Genomic DNA, 25,044 nt, shown 5'->3' on the forward strand with positions numbered 1-25,044 from the left:
TTTATTAATATTAAAACTAGATAGCAGTCAAAAGTAAAAAAGCTTATATACACTGAGTCTGGCATTTCTGATGACACTAGCTTGCAAATTTACAAATGATACCGACTAAAAATATTCTATTCAACTAAAAATGTAGGTTTAAAAAAGTGTCACATTCATACGGAATTTCATCACACAGGACCTCGCATTTTGCTTTGATTCTTCTCTAACAACAGGGTTGCCAACCAAATTTCCAACTTAATCTGTCTCACAATCCTCACTGTGAATATTTATTCACTGACACATTTTTAGTTGGGATTATGTAATTCCATCCACTGTAATCCATTCAATCAATTATCTAAGGTATTCTTTTAATCCCATAAAAAATCTCTTATTTCAAGAATTCTTTAGATTTTTACCTAAATATTGGGGTCATTGGCCCCAATCTTCATCAAACTATTTACATCAGCTCCAAAGGGTAGATTTAAGTATAGCCTACTCCATGATTTTTGAAGAGGGAGGAAATTTTATATTAACCCAAACACTGTCTTCGTTTACAGGACATCTTTTCAAAATCCTTTGTGAAAATTTTCTTCAGATTGAGGGCTAGGTCTCTCAGCTTGACATCTTGCTGTCTTGGGTTAAATTCTCACAGAAGCAGAGCCTGAGACAAGGATTCTGGTACAAGAAGCATATTTGAGAGGTGATCCCAGGAACACTGGTAGGGAAGTAGGATGAGACAGGGAAGAGGAGGAAGCTAATAAAGGACATGTTCTCTAGCAAGTTGCCACTTTGGAAAACCAAATGGGCGGGGGGTATTTGGGAAATTAAAATGTAGAACAAGAGCCTAAGAACTAAGTAATCTGAAGGAGAAGAGAGCTAGGAAGTTTATCCATCAGCTCCCTTTAGGCATTGGATGAGGGATGCTCACAGGCAGCATTCATTCCCTAGCACTTGAGGTCTGCCCTTAACTAGTATAGGCAGAACTGTCTCTAAATAAGGGACAAGGTCTAGTAGAGTCTAACAGAGGTTCGACATTGGAAACAAGGTGCCATGCCCTTGAAGTGGTAGGTGCTAAGAGGACAGGTCATGGTGTACTGACGGCATCTGCCACACTTGCACAAGGAGCCAATGGGATTCTGGGTGTACTCCTGCATGGTTATCTTATTAGGTTTAAGAAACACCCAAGATATTTGGAAGTAGCCATCCGTTCTGCATCAGCCCTTGACTTCACGAGCAGAGACACATGAATATTCCTAACTTACAAGCTTTTTCAAAGTATGAATCTGTAACATTTATGTTAGAATCAGGCAGAAATAATGTTTTTAATGTCAATCTGGCTTATTTTTTAAAAAGTTTTTATTATGGAAAATCTCAAACACACAAAATCAGAGAGAACATTACAATGAAACCTCACTAGAGTGTGTCAGAACCAATCATGAGAAATGGCTTTTCCATAAATCTTAAGTTCAGTTTCAAAAATTAGCATAAAAAGGCTACTTCCTAGCGACTTTTTTAAATTAAATTTAAGTACAACTAGGGGCACCTGTGTGGCTCAGTTGGTTAAGCTTCTGACTCTTGATTTCGGTTCAGGTCATGATCTCATGGTTCATGGGGCTGCATCGGGCTCTGTACTAATAGCAAGAAGCCTGCTTGGGATTCTCTCCCCACCCCCACCCCCGCCCCTCCCCTGCTTGTGCTCTCTCTCTCTCAAAATAAATAAACATTTTTTAAACTTTTAAGTGTAACTAAAACATGGAGGCAAGAGATCAGTGTTTGCCAGGGGTGGTGGCAGGGGGTAAGAGGAGATGAATAGGGCAGAACACAGTGGATTTCAGTGCAGTGAGACTACTCTGTATATATTTTTCTAAACCGTTTTTTAATGTTTATTTATTTTGAGGGAAAGAGAATGAGTGGGGGAGGGGTAGAGAGAGAGTAGAAGAGAGAATCTTAAGCAGGCTCCACGCTGTCAGTGCAGAGCCTGGCATGGGGCTCAAACTCATAAACCTGAGATCATGACCTGAGCCTAAATCAAGAGTCAGATGCTTAACCAACTGAGCCACCCAAGTGTCCCTACTCCGTATGATGTTATAATGACAGATACATGTCATTATATATTCATCTAAACCCACAGAATATACAATACCAAGAGTGAACCCCGGGGTAACTGTGGACTTTGGGTGATTATGATGATGATGTGTCAGTGTAGGTTAATCCTTGGTAACAAATGTACTATTTTGGTGGGAAAGGTTGGTAATGGGGGAGGTGTGTGCATGTGTGGGGGTAGGACTACAAGGAAAATCTCTGTTCCTCCTTTTCTTTTTTTTTTAATATGAAATTTATTGTCAAATTGGTTTCCATACAACACCCAATGCTCATCCCAACAGGTGCCCTCCTCAATGCCCATCACCCACTTTCCCCTCCCTCCTACCCCCACCAACCCTCAGTTCATTCTCAGTTTTTAAGAGTCTCTTATGGTTTGGCTCTCTCCCTAACTTTTTTTTTCCTTCCCCTCCCCCAAGGTCTTCTGTTAAGTTTCTCAGGATCCACGTATGAGTGAAAACATATGGTATCTGTCTTTCTCTGCATGGCTTATTTCATTGGAACCCTCCAGTTCCATCCACATTGCTACAAAAGGCCATATTTCATTCTTTCTCATTGCCACGTAGTACTCCATTGTGTATATAAACCACAACTTCTTTACCCATTCATCAGTTGGTGGACATTTAGGCTCTTTCCATGATTTGGCTATTGTTGAAAGTGCTGCTATAAATATTGGGGTACAAGTGCCCCTATGCATCAGCACTCCTGTATCCCTTGGGTAAATTCCTAGTAGTGCTATTGCTGGGCCATAGGGCAGGTCTATTTTTAATTTTTTGAGGAACCTCCACACTGTTTTCCAGAGCGGCTGCACCAGTTTGCATTCCCACCAACAGTGCAGGAGGGTTCCCGTTTCTCCACATCCTCTCCAGCATCTATAGTCTCCTGATCTGTTCATATTAGCCACTCTGACTGGCGTGAGGTGATATCTGACTGTGGTTTTGATTTGTATTTCCCTGACGAGGAGCGACGGTGAGCATCTTTTCATGTGCCTGTTGGCCATCCAGATGTCTTCTTTAGAGAAGTATCTATTCATGTTTTCTGCCCATTTGTTTATTTGGATTATTTGTTTTTCAGGTGTGGAGTTTGATGAGCTCTTTATAGATTTTGGATACTAGCCCTTTGTCCAATATGTCATTTGCAAATATCTTTTCCCATTCCATTGGTTGCCTTTTAGTTTTGTTGGTTGTTTCCTTTGCTGTGCAGAAGCTTTTTATCTTTGTGAGGTCCCAATAGTTCATTTTTGCCTTTAATTCCCTTGCCTTTGGGGACGTGTCAAGTAAGAAATTGCTGCAGCTGAGGTCGGAGAGGTTTTTCCCTGCTTTCTCCTCTAGGGTTTTGATGGTTTCCTGTCTCACATTCAGGTCCTTTATCCATTTTGAGTTTGTTTTTGTGAATGGTGTAAGAAAGTAGTCTAGTTTCATCCTTCTGCATGTCTAGTTCTCCCAGCACCATTTGTTAAAGAGACTTTTTCCCATTGGATATTCTTTCCTGCTTTGTCAAAGATTAGTTGGCCATACTTGGTCTCTATTCTATTCCATTGGTCTGTGTCTATTTTTGTGCCAATACCATGCTGTCTTGATGATTACAGCTTTGTAGTAGAGGCTAAAGTCCGGGATTGTGATACCTCCTGCTTTGGTCTTCTTCAATATTACTTTGGCTATTCGGGGCCTTTTGTGGTTCCATACAAATTTTAGGATTGTTCTAGCTTCGCGAAGAATGCTGGTGCCATTTTGACTGGGATTGCATTGATTGTGTAGATTGCTTTGGGTAGTATTGACATTTTAACAATATTTATTCTTCCAATCCATGAGCATGGAATGTTTTTCCATTTCTTTGCATCTTCTTCTATTTCCTTCATAAGCTTTGTATAGTTTTCAGCATACAGCTCTTGTACATCTTTGGTTAGATTTATTCCTAGGTATTTTATGATTCAGGTGAAATTGTGAATGGGATCAGTTTCTTTGTCTTTCTGTTGCTTCATTGTTAGTGTGTAAGAATGCAACTGATTTCTGTACATTAATTTTGTATTCTGCGACTTTGCTGAATTCATGTATCAGTTCTAGCAGACTTCTGTCCCTCCTTTTCAATTTCACTGTAAACCTAAAACTGCTCTAAAAATAGTCTTAATAATTTAAAAGCTTAAATGTAAGTGATGTGTCATGGTAAACACGAAGAAAAACACCTTTAGTATGAGCTTTCCTCATTAATAGGAAGTGATCTTAAAACATAATCCCATGGGCTAATTATTACAGGAAAGAACATTTAGAAGCAACTATAAAATATAAAAATATATTTTTTAATATTTTTATAAAATAAAATTGTATTTTTATTTGATTTTGTGTGTTTGTAAAATATAATTATTTCATTTGATACTCTCCTTGGCTAAGGTAGAAAGGAAAATAATCTCATGTGTGGGAACCCACCCACACATGTGGCCAATCAAGGTTCAATTTTGCAGTTACCTTATCCTGACCCAGTTATCTGTCTACATGTCTGTCTACATTCAGTTGTCCTCAAACCAGGCACTGCAAGGAAAGGCCATACAATTGTTAACACATGGCCTTACTATTCCTTAGGCCAAATTAGCCGTATGCCTTTGGCACAGAGTTCTGGAATATTAAGTGAATATTTGGTTCAAGTGCTTGAGCAGATTAAAAAGTCTCTTTTGAAAAGATATTTGATTCTGACTGCAGGCATCTGTGTGTGGGCAGGAATACATTCCCACAACAAAAGCCAACCCCTTGCTGTGTGTCTGCTGCACACATCTAGAATGCATCTCTTTCATTAGTAACCTTTTGGCATCTAGGAAGCTGCTTTCGTAGGTATCATGGCATGGTGGGAAGAATACAGATTTTAAAGCCATGTTCATGATTCTGCCACTTTCCATGTGACTTTAGACAAATTACATAGCCTTTGAAGGCTTCAGTTTCCTCGTGTGCAAGATGAAGACGGTTTGCACAGGATTATTATTCAGATTAAATTAGGCATTTACTCAAAGTGGCATAGAGTTTTTTTTATTTAAAAAAAATTTTAACGTTTTATTTATTTTTGAGACAGGGAGGGACAGAGCATGAACAGGGGAGGGTCAGAGAGAGGGAGACACAGAATCTGAAACAGGCTCCAGGCTCTGAGCTGTCAGCACAGAGCCCGATGCGGGGCTCGAACTCATGGGCTGAGAGATAATGACCTGAGCCGAAGTTGGCCGCTTAACCAACTGAGCCACCCAGGCGCCCCATCAAAGTGGCATAGAGATTTTAAATAATTACTGATTTTCTTGCTGAAGAGGAGAATTTTATTTTGTCCTCCTTCTTTCCGAGCCACAAATAATGGCTCCCATTTATCAAGCATCTACTAGGAGCCAAGTGCAGCATCAGCCACATGTAATCCTAACTACTGTGAGGTGGTATTATTCTTACGCCCACTGGATCAGTCTGCGAGGGCTGCGATAACAAAAAACATAGACTGGGTAGCTTAAACAACAGAAATTTATTTTCTCACAGTTCTGGAGGCTAGAAGTCCAATACAAAAGTATTGGCAGGTTTGGCTCCCTGTGGCCTCTCTCTCTGGCTTGTAGATGGCTCACTTTTCTCACTGTCTCCATAGGGCCCCTTCTCTGTGTGTGTGCATCCTTGGTGTCTCTGCCCCTTCTTATGTGGAAACTGGCCAAACTGGATTAGGGGTCCACTCCATAACCTCATTTGACCTTAATTACCTCTTTAAAATCTCTCTCTCTAAATATATTCTTCAAATATTGAGGAATTTGCTTCCAGTTGCACAGGTGTTCAACAGCCCCTACTGAATTCAGACTTCAGGCCCCTTCTGCTCTGTCCGAAAGCCTGTCTACCAACATGGTTGTTGCCAGGCAGAGCCACTTCCTTTGACTCATCACAAAATTCAAATGTGAATTAGTTCTAATTTAGCAATTGAAATAGATACAGTTTTCCAGGAAGATTATCCAAATTTATTTAAAAAGAAAAAAAAATCTTCCCTGTCTTTTCTATACGTTTCTAACTTATAATAAAATAATTCCATTTAGAAATCATGTAGGAAGATTAAAGTTTGATTATGACATTATTTAAAAATGCTGCTTGGATTTTTTTTTTTTTTTAACCTATGGCTATATGTAGGTCTTTTTGCTTAAGATTTAGTATTTTTTTTTCGATATATGAAATTTATTGTCAGATTGGTTTCCATACAACACCAAGTGCTCATCCCAAAAGGTGCCCTCCTCAACACCCATCACCCACCCTTCCCTCCCTCCCACCCCCCATCAACCCTCAGTTTGCTCTCAGTTTTTAAGAGTCTCTTATGCTTTGGCTCTCTCCCACTCTAACCTCTTTTTTTTTAATTTTCCTTCCCCTCCCCCATGGGTTTCTGTTAAGTTTCTCAGGATCCACATAAGAGTGAAAACATATGGTATCTGTCTTTCTCTGTATGGCTTATTTCACTTAGCATCACACTCTCCAGTTCCATCCACGTTGCTACAAAGGCCATATTTCATTCTTTCTCATTGCCACGTAGTACTCCATTGTGTATATAAACCACAATTTCTTTATCCATTCATCAGTTGGTGGACATTTAGGCTCTTTCCATAATTTGGCTATTGTTGAGAGTGCTGCTATCAACATTGGGGTACAAGTGCCCCTATGCATCAGCACTCCTGTATCCCTTGGGTAAATTCCTAGCAGTGCTACTGCTGGGTCATAGGGTAGGTCTATTTTTAATTTTCTGAGGAACCTCCACACTGTTTTCCAGAGCGGCTGCACCAATTTGCATTCCCACCAACAGTGCAAGAGGGTTCCCGTTTCTCCACATCCTCTCCAGCATCTATAGTCTCCTGATTTGTTCATTTTGGTCACTCTGACAGGCGTGAGGTGATATCTGAGTGTGGTTTTGATTTGTATTGCCCTGACGAGCGACGGTGAGCATCTTTTCATGTGCCTGTTGGCCATCCGGATGTCTTCTTTAGAGAAGTGTCTATTCATGTTTTCTGCCCATTTCTTCACTGGGTTATTTGTTTTTCGGGTGTGGAGTTTGGTGAGCTCTTTATAGATTTTGGATACTAGCCCTTTGTCCGATATGTCATTTGCAAATATCTTTTCCCATTCCGTTGGTTGCCTTTTAGTTTTGTTGGTTGTTTCCTTTTCTGTGCAGAAGCTTTTTATCTTCATAAGGTCCCAGTAATTCACTTTTGTTTTTAATTCCCTTGCCTTTGGGGATGTGTCGAGTAAGAAATTGCTACGGCTGAAGTCAGAGAGGTCTTTTCCTGCTTTCTCCTCTAGGGTTTTGATGGTTTCCTGTCTCACATTCAGGTCCTTTATCCATTTTGAGTTTATTTTTGTGAATGGTGTGAGAAAGTGGTCTAGTTTCATTCTTCTGCATGTTGCTGTCCAGTTCTCCCAGCACCATTTGTTAAAGAGACTTCTTTCCATTGGATGTTCTTTCCTGCTTTGTCAAAGATGAGTTGGCCATACGTTTGTGGGTCTAGTTCTGGGGTTTCTATTCTATTCCATTGGTCTATGTGTCTGTTTTTGTGCCAATACCATGCTGTCTTGATGATGACAGCTTTGTAGTAGAGGCTAAAGTCTGGGATTGTGATGCCTCTTGCTTTGGTCTTCTTCAAAATTACTTTGGCTATTCAGGGCCTTTTGTGGTTCCATATGAATTTTAGGATTGCTTGTTCTAGTTTCGAGAAGAATGCTGGTGCAATTTCGATTGGGATTGCACTGAATGTGTAGATAGCTTTGGGTAGTATTGACATTTTGACAATATTTATTCTTCTAATCCATGAGCAGGGAATGTCTTTCCATTTCTTTATATCTTCTTCAATTACCTTCATAAGCTTTCTATAGTTTTCAGCATACAGATCTTTTACATCTTTGGTTAGATTTATTCCTAGGTATTTTACGCTTCTTGGTGCAATTGTGAATGGGATCAGTTTCTTTGTCTTTCTGTTGCTTCATTGTTAGTGTATAAGAATGCAACTGATTTCTGTACATTGATTTTGTATCCTGCAACTTTGCTGAATTCATGTGTCAGTTCTAGCAGACTTTTGGTGGAGTCTATCGGATTTTCCATGTACAGTATCATGTCATCTGCAAAAAGTGAAAGCTTGACTTCATCTTTGCCAATTTTGATGCCTTTGATTTCCTTTTGCTGTCTGATTGCTGATGCTAGAACTTCCAACACTATGTTAAACAACAGCGGTGAGAGTGGGCATCCCTGTCGTGTTCCTGATCTCAGGGAGAAAGCTCTCAGTTTTTCCCCATTGAGGATGATATTAGCTGTGGGCTTTTCAGAAATGGCTTTTATGATGTTTAAGTATGTTCCTTCTATCCCCACTTTCTCGAGGGTTTTTATTAAGAAAGGGTGCTGAATTTTGTCAAAGGCCTTTTCTGCATCGATTGACAGGATCATATGGTTCTTATCTTTTCTTTTATTAATGTGATGTATCGCACAGATTGATTTGAGGATGTTGAACCAGCCCTGCAGCCCAGGAATGAATCCCACTTGATCATGGTGAATAATTCTTTTTATATGCTGTTGAATTCGATTTGCTAGTATCTTATTGAGAGTTTTTGCATCCATATTCATCAGGGAAGATTTAGTATTTTCAAATACTGTCATGGAACCATGCTTCACAATACTGTAACATACTATGCAGTCCATGGAGAGCATCTTATTTCCTTTTTGTGTGTTTGCAAAGGGTTAAGAGACTAGACACAGAAAGTGCCCTTTCTCTTGGCACTTACTTGAGTGCCCTTATCTAAGAAAAATCCTTCAAGAATGTATATATCCTGTTCTAGAATTCCACAAAGGCTAAAACAAAAAATCTAAGGTGGCATAGAATTTAGACAAGGTAGAGTCCTACCACCAACTTACGACTTGTAGTTCCGTATTTCCAGCCAAATTTTAAAATGCCTATTCAATAAACACAGATTTTTTCAACAAGACCCAGATTCCTTTGGTTCCCACTGCACAGCCTTTCCAGATTGACTTCTCATGAGAATTATGTTCAAATTCAAGTTGTTTCCTATCTTACTTAGCCAGAGCTCCCATGACACAGCATCACAGACTAGGTGGCTTGAACAACAGATTTACTTCCTCACAACTCTGGAGGCTGGAATTTTGAGATCAGGATGACTGAATAGCTGAGTTCTGGTGAGGGTTCTTGTTCTGGCTTGTAGACTCCTACCACCTCACTATGTGAGACAGTAAACTCTCAGCTGTCTCTTCTTATATGGGCACTAATTACATCATGGTGGCCCCACTCTCCTGACTGAAACTTCTTGGGGTCAAATCTTTTAAAATGTTTAGATTGCTTTTTGGGTGAAACAAAAACATTATAATGTAGATTAATTCACTGGATTCTTCATTGTTCTTGTGGATCTGAGAGCAATTATGTGGTCAATCAGGGAAAACAAAACAAAACAAAACCCAAGAAGATGGTCATTTGAGCTTTCAGTAGATGAGTGTCTACAACGTGTCAGACGTCATAGAAACATATGAAACTCTCATTCTAGTGTGAGATGCAAATACAAAAAATTATTGTGATACAGTGCAGCAAAGAGCTTAGGATTATTAATGGGTTACCTATCAAAAGTACATACCTGGGACTTAACCCAACCAGAAAGGGAAGATTTCCTGGAAAGAAGTGTTGCCTGTGTTTTAATGGTTCTGGATCTACCACTAGGCTTGCATTCTCCATTCCTTCCAGTAGGGTGGCCTCATGTTGCTGCTGGTATTCTGTTTCAGAGATGGAAGGCTGGTAAACCTTCAGGGCCATTTGGGTAGGTGCCTGAGTTATAGGCTTGATAGGCTCAATCTTCTCTTCCATACTGGCACCTTCTCAATTCAGGAATAAACTTTTGCTATGGTGAAGCATGTTATCAAACTGCCCTCTTAAATCTTTCATGTTGCCACTGATCATGCTGTGGGGTCTGCCTTGTTAGGGGACGGATCCTTTGAAATGTTTCTTAAGGCTCTCCCAGCTGGTCTACATGTCTTGGCTCTCGTGTGGTGTTCACAAGAGATCCTAAGGCGGAGAGTATACTCAGGGTGTCTAATTTGGTACTTCATAATCTATTGCATAATGGCCACTTAGCTCCCACTGGACCTAATACAACACGGAAATGTTCTTCCTTACTAGCAGGTTAGGGGCCTATTAAAAATGCAGAGATGTTCCTAGGGGCACCCCCAAGGCTCGTCTGTTACTTATCTAATTGCTAAAGCAGTGGCCTTCAAACATTTTTTATTGTGCATGCTATGAAAAAAATTTTAAGCCCTTTCATGTGCATACACTTTATATATCTACTCTTATACCAATATATTATATGTATTATAAAACACAAAAACTAAAATTAAAAATATGAGAGAAAAAAGATGAAAAACATTGTTTTAAGAACATTTTATTCATGGTAAAACTTTTGTTCTTGAAAAATTAGAATACATCTTAATGAAGCTACATAATTATGGCTTATTATTTTTTAAGACAATGTTTTAACACATTGTGAAAGAGTGATGTGAAGGTCTGGTTCTAAATCTAACTTCTTATTCTATTTTCTTTTTCTTCATAACACTTATTACCATCAAAAAAGTTTTTGTTTTGTTCATTACTTTGGCCCCAGCAAATGGAATAGTGTTTGGCCCATACTGTGTACTTAGTAAGTATTTCTTGAAAAACAATTTTTTTTTTTTAACACAATACCATATAATGGCGTGTTACTTTGCATCCCTTCCCGGTCCCACATTCAGTGGCCTCATGTGGGTAAAAGAGTGACTACTTACACCACAGATATTGGCACAGCTACAGATCAGGGCTTTAGTTGTTTTCCCCTGATTGTCTAGACCTATGAAAATGGTGGAGAAATTAATAATGAAGATTAAACGTTAAAGCATGTTGTGCCTTTAGTTGTTATGTAGTAAATAGCACAAAAATTGAGTAAATAATCCTCTAATATTAAAAAACTATCATTTCAGCAAAGTCACTAATTTAAAAAATGAGTGATGTCCTGACAACATTTCTTTATGATTTCACTTTTACCTTATTACTGTAAAGGAAAGTATGTCAACCAACATTCGTATCAGAACTGTGTGCAGAGAGCTGGTTGTTGAACAATGACCAGCACACCTGGTCCCTAGCCCGTATGGGTCTCCAAAGTTGGCTTCAACTGCCTCCCTTCCTATCACTATCTCCTGCATCTAGGGCGTAGTCACACTGTTCTTTGCCAAGTGCCCCCAAATGCCAAGTGTCTCCTTTCTGTTAGGAATTTCTTCCCAGAGATTTTTGCATAGCTGGCTCCTTCTCATTATCCAGGTCTCAGATATCAAATGTCACCTAAGGAGACATTCTCTGAGTATTCTGAAGTAACTACCTCTTTCTAGTCCCTGTCCTCATTATTCCATATTATTGATCTCATTGTACTTCCCCCTACCTAAAATATTCGTTAATTTGCATGTTGACTGGCTGCCTCCTGTGTCTATAATACAATGTTCACTAGAGCAATGACTTGTCTGTTTTTAGTGTATCCTTTGCATTTGGTATGGTGCCTGGCACATAGTAGGTACTCAGTAATTATTGACCAAAATCTATTTAATTAGATACTACTATGTTTGGCAATAGTATCACACTTCTACTTTTTTTTTTTTAGAGTGAACATCAGTGGGGGTGAGGAATGTGGGGAGGGGAGAGAGACAGAGACAGAGACAGAGAGAGAGAGAATCTTAAGCAGGCTCCATGCTCAGCACAGAGCCTGATATGTGGCTCGATCCCACAACACTGGGATCATGGCCTGAGCTGAAATCAAGAGTTCGATGTTCAACTGAATGAGCTACCCAGAAGCCTCTCTACCACTTTTACTTAAGCATAGCAAATTTGCAGGGTTTTTTGTGTTTTTTTTTTTTTTTTAACTAAGATTATGACAGAAGCTATGAGAAAATGCAAGTGAGGAAGAATCTCCACCAACAAAATTTCAGCACCAATCTTGGACACTGCTGCCCAGGGCATCTGTTTTCCTCTACTTTCCTTGCTCTCTCCTCCTCTTCTGCTCCTAGATAATCTCTTACTTGAGAGAGGAGTCTAAAACAGTGGTTATCAGAAAGAATAGAAAAGTTGAGCATCAAACCTGTGAGGCTGCAAAGTTTAGAAGCACTGAGGGTGAAATCAAGTGTTACCGAAGTAAAAGTATGGTTAAATTGGGCACTAGCCATGCACCAATGCAAAGACATGACTAAAATACAAGTACTAAATTAGACCATTTGGAAATTCTTCTATTCCCAGAAGACAAATTTTTCTGAAAATCTTTTTTTTTAATTGAAATATAGTTGACACATAATGTTACATTAGTTTTAGGTGTACAACATAGGGATTTGACAAGTCTATATGTTATGCTCTCCTCAAGTGCAATTAGCATACAGCACTATAACAATATTATTGACTGTATTCCCCATGCTGTACCTTGTATCCCCATGACTTACTCATTCCTTAGCTGGAAGCCTGTTTATCCCACTTCACTTCTCTTTGTCCATTCCTCCCCAACATCCATCTCTCCTCTGGCAACTATCAGCTTGTTCTTTGTATTTACGGGTCTGTTCTGGTTTTTGATTCCACATATAAGTGAATTCCTATGGTATTTGCCTTTAATCTGACTTATTTTACTTAGCATAAAACCCTCTATATCCATGCATATTGTTGCAATCTCAAGATCTCATCCTTTATGGCTGAATTAATATTCCATATTGTGTGTATGTGTGTGTGTACACTATTTCTTCTTTATCCCTTCATCTATTGATGGACACTTAGCTTGCTTCCATATCTTGGCTATTGTAAATAATGCTGCAATAAACATAGGGGTCATATATTTTTTCAAATTGGCGTCTTCATTTCCTGGGAGGGGGGTGTTAAATATTCAGAAGTAGAATTACTGGATCACGGTATTTCTATTCTTACTTTTTTGAGAAACCTCCATAGTGTTTTCCAAGTAATTTACATTCCCACCAAAGGTACACAAGTGTTCCTTTCTCTCACATCTTCACCAACAGTTGTCTTTTTGACTGCAGCCATTCTGACAGGTATAAGGTGATATCTCATTGTGTTTTTGATTTGGATTTCCCTGATGATTAGAAATGTTGAGCATCTCTTTCTAAATGTTTATTTTGGGGGGAGACAGAGCATGAATGGGGGAGGGGCAGAGAGAGAGAGGGAGACACAGAGTCCAAAACAGGCTCCAGGCTCCGAGCTGTCAGCACAGAACCTGACGTGGAGCTTGAATCCGCCAACTGTGAGATCATGACCTGAGCTGAAGTTGGACGCTTAACCGACTGAGCTACCCAGGTGCCCCTGTTGAGCATCTTTGAATATACCTATTGGCCATCTGTATGGCTTTGGGAAAATGTCTATTTTTTGCCCATTTTAAATTGATTATTTCTTTGATGTTGAGTTGTATAAGTTATTTGTATGATTTAATATGAATTCCTTATTGGATATATCATTTGCAAGTACCTTCTCTCATTCAGTAGGCTGCCTTTTCATTCTGTTGATGATTTCTCTCAAACTTATTTTGCTGTAGTCCCAATAGTTCATTTTTGTCTTTGTTTCCCTTGCCTGAGGAAACATATCTGGCCAGACAAATGTTGCTAAGGCCAATGCCCAAAGCATTACTGCCTATGTTTTCCTCTAGGATTTTTATGGTTTCAGGTCTCACATTTAGGTCTTTAATCGATTTTATTTTTGTATATGGTGTAAGAAAGTGGTCCAGGTTTGTTCTTTTACATGTAGCTGTCCAGATTTCTCAGCACCATAAATTCAATAGATTGTCTTTTCCCCATAGTGTATTATTATTTTTGTTGTTGTAGATTCATTGACCATATAAGTGGTGGGTTTATTTCTGGGCTCTGTGTACTGTTCCAGTGATCTACATCTATTTTTGTGCCAGAACCATACTGTTTGTATAACTATAGCTTTGTAGTATATCTTGAAATTTGGGATTGTAATATCTCCAGCTTTTTTTTCCCCTCAAGATAGCTTTGGCTATTGTGGTCTTTTATGGTTCCATATAAATTTTAGAATTATTCTAGTTCTGTGAAAATGCTGTTGGTATTTTCATAGCGATTGCACTAAATCTGTAGATTGCTTTGTGTAGTATAGACATTTTAACAATATTAATTCTTCAAATCCATGAGCATGGTATGTTTTTCCACTTGTTTGTGTCATCTTCAATTTCTTTCCCCAATATTTTGTAGTTTTCAAAGAATAGGTTTTTCTTCTTGGTTAAGTTTATTCCTAGGTATTTTAGTGTTTTGCATGCAATTATAAATGGAATTGTTTGCTTAATTCTTCTCTCTGCTACTTATTAGGGTATAGAAACACAACAAATTTCTGTATACAAATTTCATATCCTGCAACTTTACTGAATTCATTTATCAGTTCTAGTTTTTTTGAGTGTCTTTAGAGTTTTCTAAGTATAGTATCATGTCATCTGCAAAGGTGACCATTTTACTTCTTCCTGACTAATTCAGATACCTTTTATTTCTTATCTGATAGCTGTAGTCAAAACTCTCAGTACTATATTGAATAAACGTGGCAAAAGTAGAACATCCTTGTTCCTGATCTTAGAGGAAAAGCTCTGTTTTTCATGATTGAGTATGATATCAGCTCTGGGTTTGCCATATATGGTCTTTATTGAGATATGTACCCTTAAAACTCATTTTGATGAGAGTTTTTCCCATGAATGGGTGTTGAATTTTGTCAAATGCTTTTTCTGTATCGATTGAGATGATCATGATTTTTATCTTGATTAATGTGATGTATCAAGTTCATTGATTTGCAAATATTGAGTCAACTCTGCATCCCTGGAATAAATCCCACTTGATCATGCTGACTGATCCTTTTAATGTATTGAATCTGGATGGCTAATATTTTCCTGAGGACTTTTGCATCTATGTTGATCAGAGATATTGGCCTGTAATTTTCCTTTTTTTGTAGAGTCTTTTTCTTGTTTTGGTATGAGAGTAATGCTGGCCTTATCAAATAAACTTGCAGGCATTCCTTTCTCTTCTATTTTTTTGGAATAGTTTGAGGGGAATAGGTAATCTTTCTTTCTTTTTTTTTTTTTTACATTTATTTTTGAAAGAGCACAAGTGGGGAAGGGACAGAGAGAGAGAGACACACACACAGAATCTGAAGCAGGCTCCAGGCTTTGAGCTGTCAGCACAGTGCCAGTAATCGTTCTTCTTTAAGTGTTACATAGAATTCACCTGTTAATCCATCCTGGACTTTTATTTGTTGGGAGTTTTTAAATTACCAATTCCATTTCATTACTAGTAACTGTTCTGTTCAGATTTTCTATTTCTTCCTGATTCAGTTTTGGAAGATTGTGTGTTTCTAGGAATTTATCCATTTCTTGTAGGTTATCCAATTTGTTGGCATATAATTCTTCATACATACAAATAAAATAATCCTTTGTATTTCTGTGCTGTTAGCAATTACTTCTCATTTCCTTTTTTTTTTTTTTTTTTTTTAATGGCTGGAATGCATACTCAGCATTTTATTCTTTTTATAAAAACGTGATGTCTGCCCAGGAAATAAAATATGGCAGGTTTTTTTTTTTTTTAATATGAAATTTGTCAAACTGGTTTCCTTACAACACCCAGTGCTCATCCCAAAAGGTACCCTCCTCAATACCCATCACCCACCCTTCCCTCCCTTCCACCCCCATCAACCCTCAGTTTATTCTCAGTTTTCACGAGTCTCCTATGCTTTGGCTCTCTCCCTCTCCAACCTCTTTTTTTGTTTCTTTCCCTCCCCCATGGACTTCTGCCAAGTTTCTCAGGATCCACATAAGAGTGAAAACATATGGTATCTGTCTTTCTCTGTATGACTTATTTCACTTAGCATCACACTCTCCAGTTCCATCCACGTTGCTACAAAAGGCCATATTTCATTCTTTCTCATTGTCACGTAGTATTCCACTGTGTATATAAACCTCAATTTCTTTATCCATTCATCAGTTGGTGGACATTTAGGCTCTTTCCATAATTTGGCTATTGTTGAGAGTGCTGCTATCAACATTGGGGTACAAGTGCCCCTATGCATCAGCACTCCTGTATCCCTTGGGTAAATTCCTAGCAGGGCTATTGCTGGGTCATAGGGTAGATCTGTTTTTAATTTTTTGAGGAACCTCCACACTGTTTTCCAGAGCGGCTGCACCAGTTTGCATTCCCACCAACAGTGCAGGAGGGTTCCCGTTTCTCCACATCCTCTCCAGCATCTATAGTCTCCTGATTTGTTCATTTTGGCCACTCTGACAGGCGTGAGGTGATATCTGAGTGTGGTTTTGATTTGTATTTCCCTGATGAGGAGCGACGTTGAGCATCTTTTCATGTGCCTGTTGGCCATCTGGATGTCTTCTTTAGAGAAGTGTCTATTCATGTTTTCTGCCCATTTCTTCACTGGATTATGTTTTATGGGTGTGGAGTTTGGTGAGCTCTTTATAGGTTTTGGATACTAGCCCTTTGTCCGATATGTCATTTGCAAATATCTTTTCCCATTCGGTTGGTTGCCTTTTAGTTTTGTTGGTTGTTTCCTTTGCTGTACAGAAGCTTTTTATCTTTGTGAAGTCCCAATAGTTCATTTTTGCTTTTAATTGCCTTGCCTTTGGGGATGTGTCAAGTAAGGAACTGCTGCGGCTGATGTCAGAGAGGTTTTTCCCAGCTTTCTCCTCTAGGGTTTTGATGGTTTCCTGTCTCACATTCAGGTCCTTTATCCATTTTGAGTTTGTTTTTGTGAGTGGTGTAAGAAAGTGGTCTAGTTTCATCCTTCTGCATGTTGCTGTCTAGTTCTCCCAGCACCATTTGTTAAAGAGACTGTCTTTTTTCCATTGGATATTCTTTCCTGCTTTGTCAAAGATTAGTTGGCCATACGTTTGTGGGTCTACTTCTGGGGTTTCTATTCTATTCCATTGGTCTATGTGTCTTTTTGCGCCAATACCATGCTGTCTTGATGATGACAGCTTTGTAGTAGGGGCTAAACTCTGGGATTGTGATACCTCCTGCTTTGGCCTTCTTCTTCAAAATTACTTTGGCTATTCGGGGTCTTTTGTGGTTCCATACAAATTTTTGAATTGCATTGAATGCGTAGATAGCTTTGGGTAGTATTGACATTTTAACAATATTTATTCTTCCAACCCATGAACATGGAATGTTTTTCCATTTCTTTATATCTTCTTCAATTTCCTTCATAAGCTTTCTATAGTTTTCAGCATACAGATCTTTTACATCTTTTGGTTAGGTATATTTCTAGGTAATTTATGCTTCTTGGTGCAATTGTGAATGGGATCAGTTTCTTTATTTGTCTTTCTGTTGCTTCATTATTAGTGTATAAGAATGCAACTGATTTCTGTACATTGATTTTGTATCCTGCAACTTTGCTAAATTCATGTATCAGTTCTAGCAGACTTCTGGTGGAGTCTGTCGGATTTTCCATGTATAATATCATGTCATCTGCAAAAAGCGAAAGCTTGACTTCATCTTTGCCAATTTTGATGCCTTTGATTTCCTTTTGCTGTCTGATTGCTGATGCTAGAACTTCCAACACTATGTTAAACAACAGCGGTGAGAGTGGGCATCCCTGTCGTGTTCCTGATCTCAGGGAGAAAGCTCTCAGTTTTTCCCCATTGAGGATGATATTAGCTGTGGGCTTTTCATAAATGGCTTTTATGATGTTTAAGTATGTTCCTTCTATCCCCACTTTTTCGAGGGTTTTTATTAAGAAAGGGTGCTGAATTTTGTCAAATGCTGTTTCTTCATCGATTGACAGGATCATATGGTTCTTATCTTTTATAAATGTGATGTATCGCATGGATTGATTTGCGAATGTTGAACCAGCCCTGCAGCCCAGGAATGAATCCCACTTGATCATGGTGAATAATTCTTTTTATATGCTGTTGAATTCGATTTGCTAGTATCTTATTGAGAATTTTTGCATTCATATTCATCAGGGATATTGGCCTATAGTTCTTTTTTGCTGGGTCTCTGTCCGGTTTAGGAATCAAAGTAATCCTGGCTTCATAGAATGAGTCTGGAAGTTTTCCTTCCCTTTCTATGTTTTAGACTAGTTTGAGAAGGATGGGTATTATCTCTGCTTTAAATGGTAGAATTCCTCTGGGAAGCCATCTGGTCCTGGACTCTTATTTGTTGGGAGATTTTTGATAACTGATTCAATTTCTTCGCTCATTATGGATCTGTTCAAGCTTTCTATTTCTTCCTGTTTGAGTTTTGGAAATGTGTGGGTGTTTAGGAATTTGTCCATTGCTTCCAGGTTGTCCATTTTGTTGGCATATAATTTTTCATAGTATTCCCTGATAATTGCTTTTATTTCTGAGGGATTGGTTATAATAATTCCATTTTCATTCATGATTTTATCAATTTGGGTCATCTCCCTTTCCTTTTTGAGAAGCCTGGCTAGAGGTTTATCAATTTTGTTTATATTTTCAAAAAACCAACTCTTGGTTTCATTGATCTGCTCTACTGTTCTTTTAGATTCTATATTGTTTATTTCTGCTCTGATCTTTATTATTTCTCTTCTTCTGCTGGGTTTGGGGTATCTTTACTGTTCTGCTTCTATTTCCTTTAGGTGTGCTGTTAGATTTTGTATTTGGGATTTTTCTTGTTTCTTGAGATAGGCCTGATTGCAATGTATTTTCCTCTCAGGACTGCCTTTGCTGCACCCCAAAGCTTTTGGATTATTGTATTTTCATTTTCATTTGTTTCCTATATTTTTAAATTTCTTCTCTAATTGCCTGGTTGACACTTCTCATTTCTGTTTGGGACCTCTTTTTGAGGAGTTTGACTAACAGCTTATCAATTTTATCTTTTCAAAGAAGTAGCTCTTGGTTTCTTTGATCTTTTCTGGATTTTCTTTCACTTGTTTCTGTACTGCTCTTCATATTTCCTTCTACTCACCTTGGGCTTTATTCTTTTTCTCATTGTTTTAGGTGTAAGGTTAGACTATTTGAGTTTTTTTGTTGTTGTTGTTGTTGTTGTTGTTTTTTAGGAAGGCTTGTATTGCTTTGAACTTACCTCAGAAGTACTTTCACTCCAAAATTTTGGACCATTGTGTTTACATTTTTATTTGTCTCCATGTATTTTTTTAAATTTCCTCTCTGATTTCTTTGTTGACCCATTGACTGTTAAGTGGCATATTGTTTAGTCTTCATGTGTTTGTTTTTAAGAGTTTTTTGTTGTGATTGATTTCTAGTGTCATATTGTTGTGGTTGGAAAAGATGTGTGTATAATTTCTATTCTCTTAAATTTGTGGAGACTTGCTTTGTGGTCTACATGTGATTTATCTTGGAGAATGCCCCATGTGTACTTGAAAAGAATGTGTATTCTGTTTTTGGATGAAATGTTCTGTATGTATCTGTTAAGTTCATCTAGTCTAATGTGTCAAAGACACTGTTTCCTTACTGATTTCTACATGGATAATCTATCCATTGATGTAAGGGGGGTGTTAAAGTCCTCTACTATTTTTGTATTACTGTGTATATATTATATTGTATACTATTATTTTATTGTCCATTTCTCCCTCTATATCTGTTAATATTTGCTTTATGTATTTAGGTATTCCTATGTTGGATGAATGAATACTTACAATTGTTCTATCCTCTCGGATTAATCCCTTTATCATTATGTATTGCCCCTTTTGTCGCTTGTTACGGTCTCCATGTTAAAGTCTATTTTGTTTGATACAAGTACTGCTAACCCAAGGTTTTTTTGTTTGTTTTTGTTTTGCTTCTATTTGCATAGAATATCTTTTTTCATCCCTTCACTTGAAGTCTGTATTGGTCTTTAGGTCTGAAGTGAGCCTTTTGTAGGCAGCATATAGAAGGGTGTTGTTTTTTTAATCCATGGAATCACTCTATGTCCTTGATTGGAACATTCAGACCATTAACATTTAAAGTAATTATTGATAGGTATGTACTTATTGCCATTTTGTTTATTGTTTTCTGGTAGTTTTTGTAGTTCTTCTCTTGCTCTCTTGCCTTATGATTGATGACTTTTAGTGTTTTGTTTGGCTTTCTTTCAACGTTTATTTATTTTTGGGACAGAGAGAGACAGAGCATGAACGGGCGAGGGGCAGAGAGAGAGGGAGACACAGAATCAGAAACAGGCTCCAGGCTCTGAGCCATCAGCCCAGAGCCCGACGCGGGGCTCAAACTCACGGACCGCGAGATCGTGACCTGGCTGAAGTCGGACGCTTAACCGACTGCGCCACCCAGGCGCCCTGCTTGGCTTTCTTTCTATGTTATATGTACCTATTACAGTTGTTTGGTTTGTGGTTACCATGGGGTTCATATATAATATCCTAAGTATATAGCAGCCCATATTAAGTTGATGGTCACTTAAGTTTGAACATATTCTAAAATATTTATTTTTACTCCTTTCCCCATTTTATTTATATGTTGTCATATTTTATATCTTGATATTCATAATTTTCTTCTAAGTATGGCTTCTTTTCCACTTCAAGAAGTCCCTTTAACTTTTCTTGTAATGCTAGTTTAGTGGTGATGATGTCCTTTAACTTTTATTTGTCTGGGAACTCTATTTCTCTTTCAATTCCTAATGATAACCTTGCTAGGTAGAGTATTCCTGGTTGTAGATTTTTTTTTTCTTTTCAGCACTTTGAATATATCATGCCACTCCCTTCTGGCCTGCAAAATTTCAACTCCATAATCAGTCAATAGCCTTATGGGGTTTCCCTTGTGTGGCACATTACTTCTCTCTCACTACTTTTATTTTAATTTTTTAATGTTTATTTATTTTTGACAGAGAGAGAGAGCATGAGCAGGGGAGGGTAATAGAGTGAGGGAGACACAGAATCCGAAGCAGGCTCCAGGCTCTGAGCTGTCAGCACAGAGCCTGACGTGGGGCTTGAACTCACAGACTGCGAGATCATGACCTGAGCCAAAGTCGGATGCTCAACCGACTGAGCCACCCAGGTACCCCTCTCTCTCACTACTTTTAAAATTCTCTCTTTAATTGTTAACATTTTAGTTATGATGTGTCTGGTGCAGACCTCCTTGGGTTCATCTTCTTTGGGACTCTTGTGCCTCTTGAATCTGGACAGCTGTTTCCTTCCCTGAAATAGAGATTTCTTCAAATAAGTGTTCTGCTTCTTTCTTTCTTTTCTTTTCTTTTCTCTCTCTCTCCCTCCCTTCCTCCCGGGACTCCTATAATGTGAATGTTTGTTTGCTTGATGTTGTTGAAGAGATCCCTTACCTATCCTCTCTTTTTAAAGTTCTTTTTTTCTTCTTGCTCTTCAGCTTGGGTGCATTCCATTACCCTATCTTCCAGACTGCTGATCAGTTTTTCTGCATCTATTAATCTGTTGATTCCCTCTAGTGTATTTTTCATTTCAGAAATTGTATTCTTCAACTCTGATAGTTTTCTTTTATATTTTCTGTCTTTGTTGAAGTTCTCACTGAGCTCTTCCACTCTTTTCTCCAATCTGGTGAACATCTTTTTTTTTTTTTAATTTTTTTTTTCAACGTTTATTTATTTTTGGGACAGAGAGAGGCAGAGCATGAACGGGGGAGGGGCAGAGAGAGAGGGAGACACAGAATCGGAAACAGGCTCCAGGCTCTGAGCCATCAGCCCAGAGCCTGACGCGGGGCTCAAACTCACGGACCGCGAGATCGTGACCTGGCTGAAGTCGGATGCTTAACCGACTGCGCCCCCCAGGCGCCCCATGGTGAACATCTTTATGATCGTCACTCTAAACCCTTTAACAGGCATATTACTTAACTCCATTTCATTTAGTTCTTTTTCTGAGGTTCTTTCATTTGGAGCAGATTCCTCTATCTCCCTATTTTGCCTGACTTTCTGTGTTTGTTTCTATGAATTAGGTAGAACAGCTATTTTTCCTAAACTTGAAGGAGTGGTCTTGTGTATGGTCATTCCCTGTGTGGACTCTGTATCTGGCGACTTTGGCTGGTTGGAACTGTAGCTGGTGTCAATGAGGGTCCTAGGGCACTCCATGCTGGGACTGCCCTGGTGGGATGCCAGAGCTAAACTGGGCATGAATTGAGGTGGACTTAGGACCATCTGCACAGAAAGTGCCCCAGTGGGACAGCTCAAGTGGACATAAGCTAGGGAGGTCCCTGGATTCTCCACAAAGAAGGTATTCTGGTAGCACAACTGAAAGAGAAGTGTATACCAGCTAGTGGGTCCTGGAGCTCTCTGCACAGAGGGAATCCTGGCAGGATAGCTGAAACTGAAGTGTAGACATGGGCTGGGGTGATCTCAGGGCTCTCTGCACAGAGGATGCTCAGGCAGGATAGCTGAAGCTGAAGTGGGTGCAAGCCACAGTATGCGAGGGTTCAGCATACAAGTTGCTCTAGCAGAGCAAATGATGTGATGGGTATGGACCAGGTGTTCCCAGAGCGCCAGGATGCCCTAGCAAACTGTTTGGAACTGAAGTGATGTGGGCCTGGAGTATTCCAGTGTGCTTTGTACTTGTGTCACCTTGGCAAAGCAGCTGGAGCTGTAGTGAGGTGACCATGGGTGTCCTGTTCTGCACTGTTGTGGAGCTGCCTTAGTGGGACAACCGGGCTCGTGTAGACTAGGGGTCTGGGGCTCAATGAGGCAGAAGGCCAGCTAGATTACCCAGACTCTGCTCTCATCCATACTATCAAGTTGGAGGAGGAATGTGAACCATAATGTTCATCAGCCTCTCTGACTTGGAGACAGTTCCAGTAGCTCCCTGACATTTGACAGGGTTGTAGGGCTCGTTCCTGTATATTCTAGTTGCACTTTTAAAGTGTGGCTTTTTGGGGCGCCTGGGTGGCGCAGTCGGTTAAGCGTCCGACTTCAACCAGGTCACGATCTCGCGGTCCGTGAGTTCGAGCCCCACGTAGGCTCTGGGCTGATGGCTCAGAGCCTGGAGCCTGTTTCCAATTCTGTGTCTCCCTCTCTCTCTGCCCCTCCCCCGTTCATGCTCTGTCTCTCTCTGTCCCAAAAATAAAAATAAAAATAAAAAACAAACAAACAAAAAAAAATGTTGAAAGTGTGGCTTTTTTGTGTGTCCCAGGGCAGAAAAATCTCCTCAGAGTCCCTCAGTACTATTCCTCCCCACTACAGTTCACAGTGTCGGCTAGGGTTTCCCTTCGTAACTGTGCCATTCTGTATGTGGTCTTGTATTGTGCAGAAGCTGTTCAGTCAGCCCTCAGATCTTCTTTAGGAGGAAGTGCTCTATAAATAAGCATAGATTTGGTGTGTCTGTGGAGGAGGTGAGTTCAGGGTCTCACAAAACCTGATAATTTTAGACTTTACTCAACTTACACCTTGTGTAAAACACCACCGAGATCTCAGTCATGTTATAGCAGTTGCATTGGCTGCCATGTTTTTCTCTCACATGGATTGCTGTATAGATTAAGGGATTCACTTATGGTTGGATCTACCCAATATGATATTGGTTTACTTCCAGTTAAATCCTAAGGGTAAAATGTACTACAGTCCAGGGTCTACATGGAGCATGACTCCTTGGACCATCCATGCAGAAGGAATATTCTTGTCCTTGGAGACTAGTTCTACATTATATGGCAATGTCAACTATAAGATGAGTTGGCTGACTTCGGAAGGAAGGCAGAGAAAACAGGCACCCTGAGGTAATGACAACACCATCTGCTTGCACGGTCCTAAGAGTTTACATGCATTACTTCTAGTAATACTCATAACAGCCCCTAACATTTATCTAGTGTTACTATGCTAAGAACCATGGTAAGCACATCACATGTATTAACTCTTTTCATCCTAATAACTACCCTAGGAAGTTCTATAATTTTCCTTTTATAGTTGAAAAGAGTAAGACCCAGAAGGATTTAGTAATTTATCTTAAGTCACAAAGTTAATCACAAGTTAGGATTTAAACCTCAACAGTTTGGTTCCAGAATCAATGCACTTACCTACTCCACAAAACATACAATCCTGTGAATAATCTCATTTTATAGATAAGGAAACTTGGCTCAGAGGGATTAAGAAACTTGTTCAGGGGCGCCTGGGTGGCGCAGTCAGTTAAGCGTCCGACTTCAGGCAGGTCACGATCTCACGGTCTGTGAGTTCGAGCCCCGCGTCGGGCTCTGGGCTGATGGCTCAGAGCCTGGAGCCTGTTTCCGATTCTGTGTCTCCCTCTCTCTCTGCCCCTCCCCCATTCATGCTCTGTCTCTCTCTGTCCCAAAAATAAACGTTGAAAAAAAAAAATTAAGAAACTTGTTCACTACTACAGAGCTAGCAAGTGATAAAGCAAAATTTGATCACAGTCAGCTGGATTCCACAGCCTCTTCATTACCAGGTCAGTTGTGACTTCACCCCCAGGGGGCAACTCTTGCACTCAGAGCCAAGCGCAAGAGGGCAGCAATTGATGGATTAAAACAGTTCCTCTCTTATGACTGCTGATTCATTCCACTTATGTTTCTTTAGAGTGTAACAGACGAGTAGGGGATTTAGGTTTGAGTGTGAGTTTTGCCTACTTCCCTTTCTGCAAGTTATTGAATCTCTTCAAGTCTCTCTTCTTTGATTCTAAATCAGGGGTGAGAATAGTGTTTTCGTGGGAATTAAAACACTTAGCACAGTATCTGATCTGGCACAGAAATATACTTAATAAGTATTTAGTGATTATCATTTTGGGTGGTCACCAAAAAAGACTTACCAAAACTTGTAAATAAATAGAATCTTCCAGCTCTATAGAACTATCCTGAGATTTTTATAAATATCTCTGAGATATTATATATTCTGAGAGAGAGAGCTAGAGAACAGGAGCACAAGTTGGGGAAGGGCAGAGGGAGAGAAAGGGAATCCCAAGCAGGCTCCACAATGTCAGTGCGGGGCCCGATGTGGGGCTTGAACTTACGAATTGTGAGATCATGACCTGAGCCCAAATCAAGAGTCTGACACTTAACCAACTAAGCT

The 25,044-nt window shown here is 39.3% G+C and overlaps 1 protein-coding gene and 1 long non-coding RNA gene across 9 annotated transcripts in view; one reads left to right on the forward strand and one right to left on the reverse strand.

Moving 5' to 3' along the window:
• The window catches only part of LOC121038788 (uncharacterized), a 109,059-nt gene that overhangs the window by 66,399 nt on the left and 17,616 nt on the right, over nucleotides 1-25,044 (forward strand). The gene's annotated exons all lie outside the window — the stretch shown is intronic.
• The window catches only part of BMAL2 (basic helix-loop-helix ARNT like 2), a 125,237-nt gene that overhangs the window by 20,788 nt on the left and 79,405 nt on the right, over nucleotides 1-25,044 (reverse strand). The window lies entirely within an intron of this gene.

Source organism: Herpailurus yagouaroundi, unplaced genomic scaffold, assembly GCF_014898765.1.
Source record: "Herpailurus yagouaroundi ecotype Mexico unplaced genomic scaffold, PumYag 166, whole genome shotgun sequence".
Lineage (NCBI taxonomy): Eukaryota > Metazoa > Chordata > Mammalia > Carnivora > Felidae > Herpailurus > Herpailurus yagouaroundi.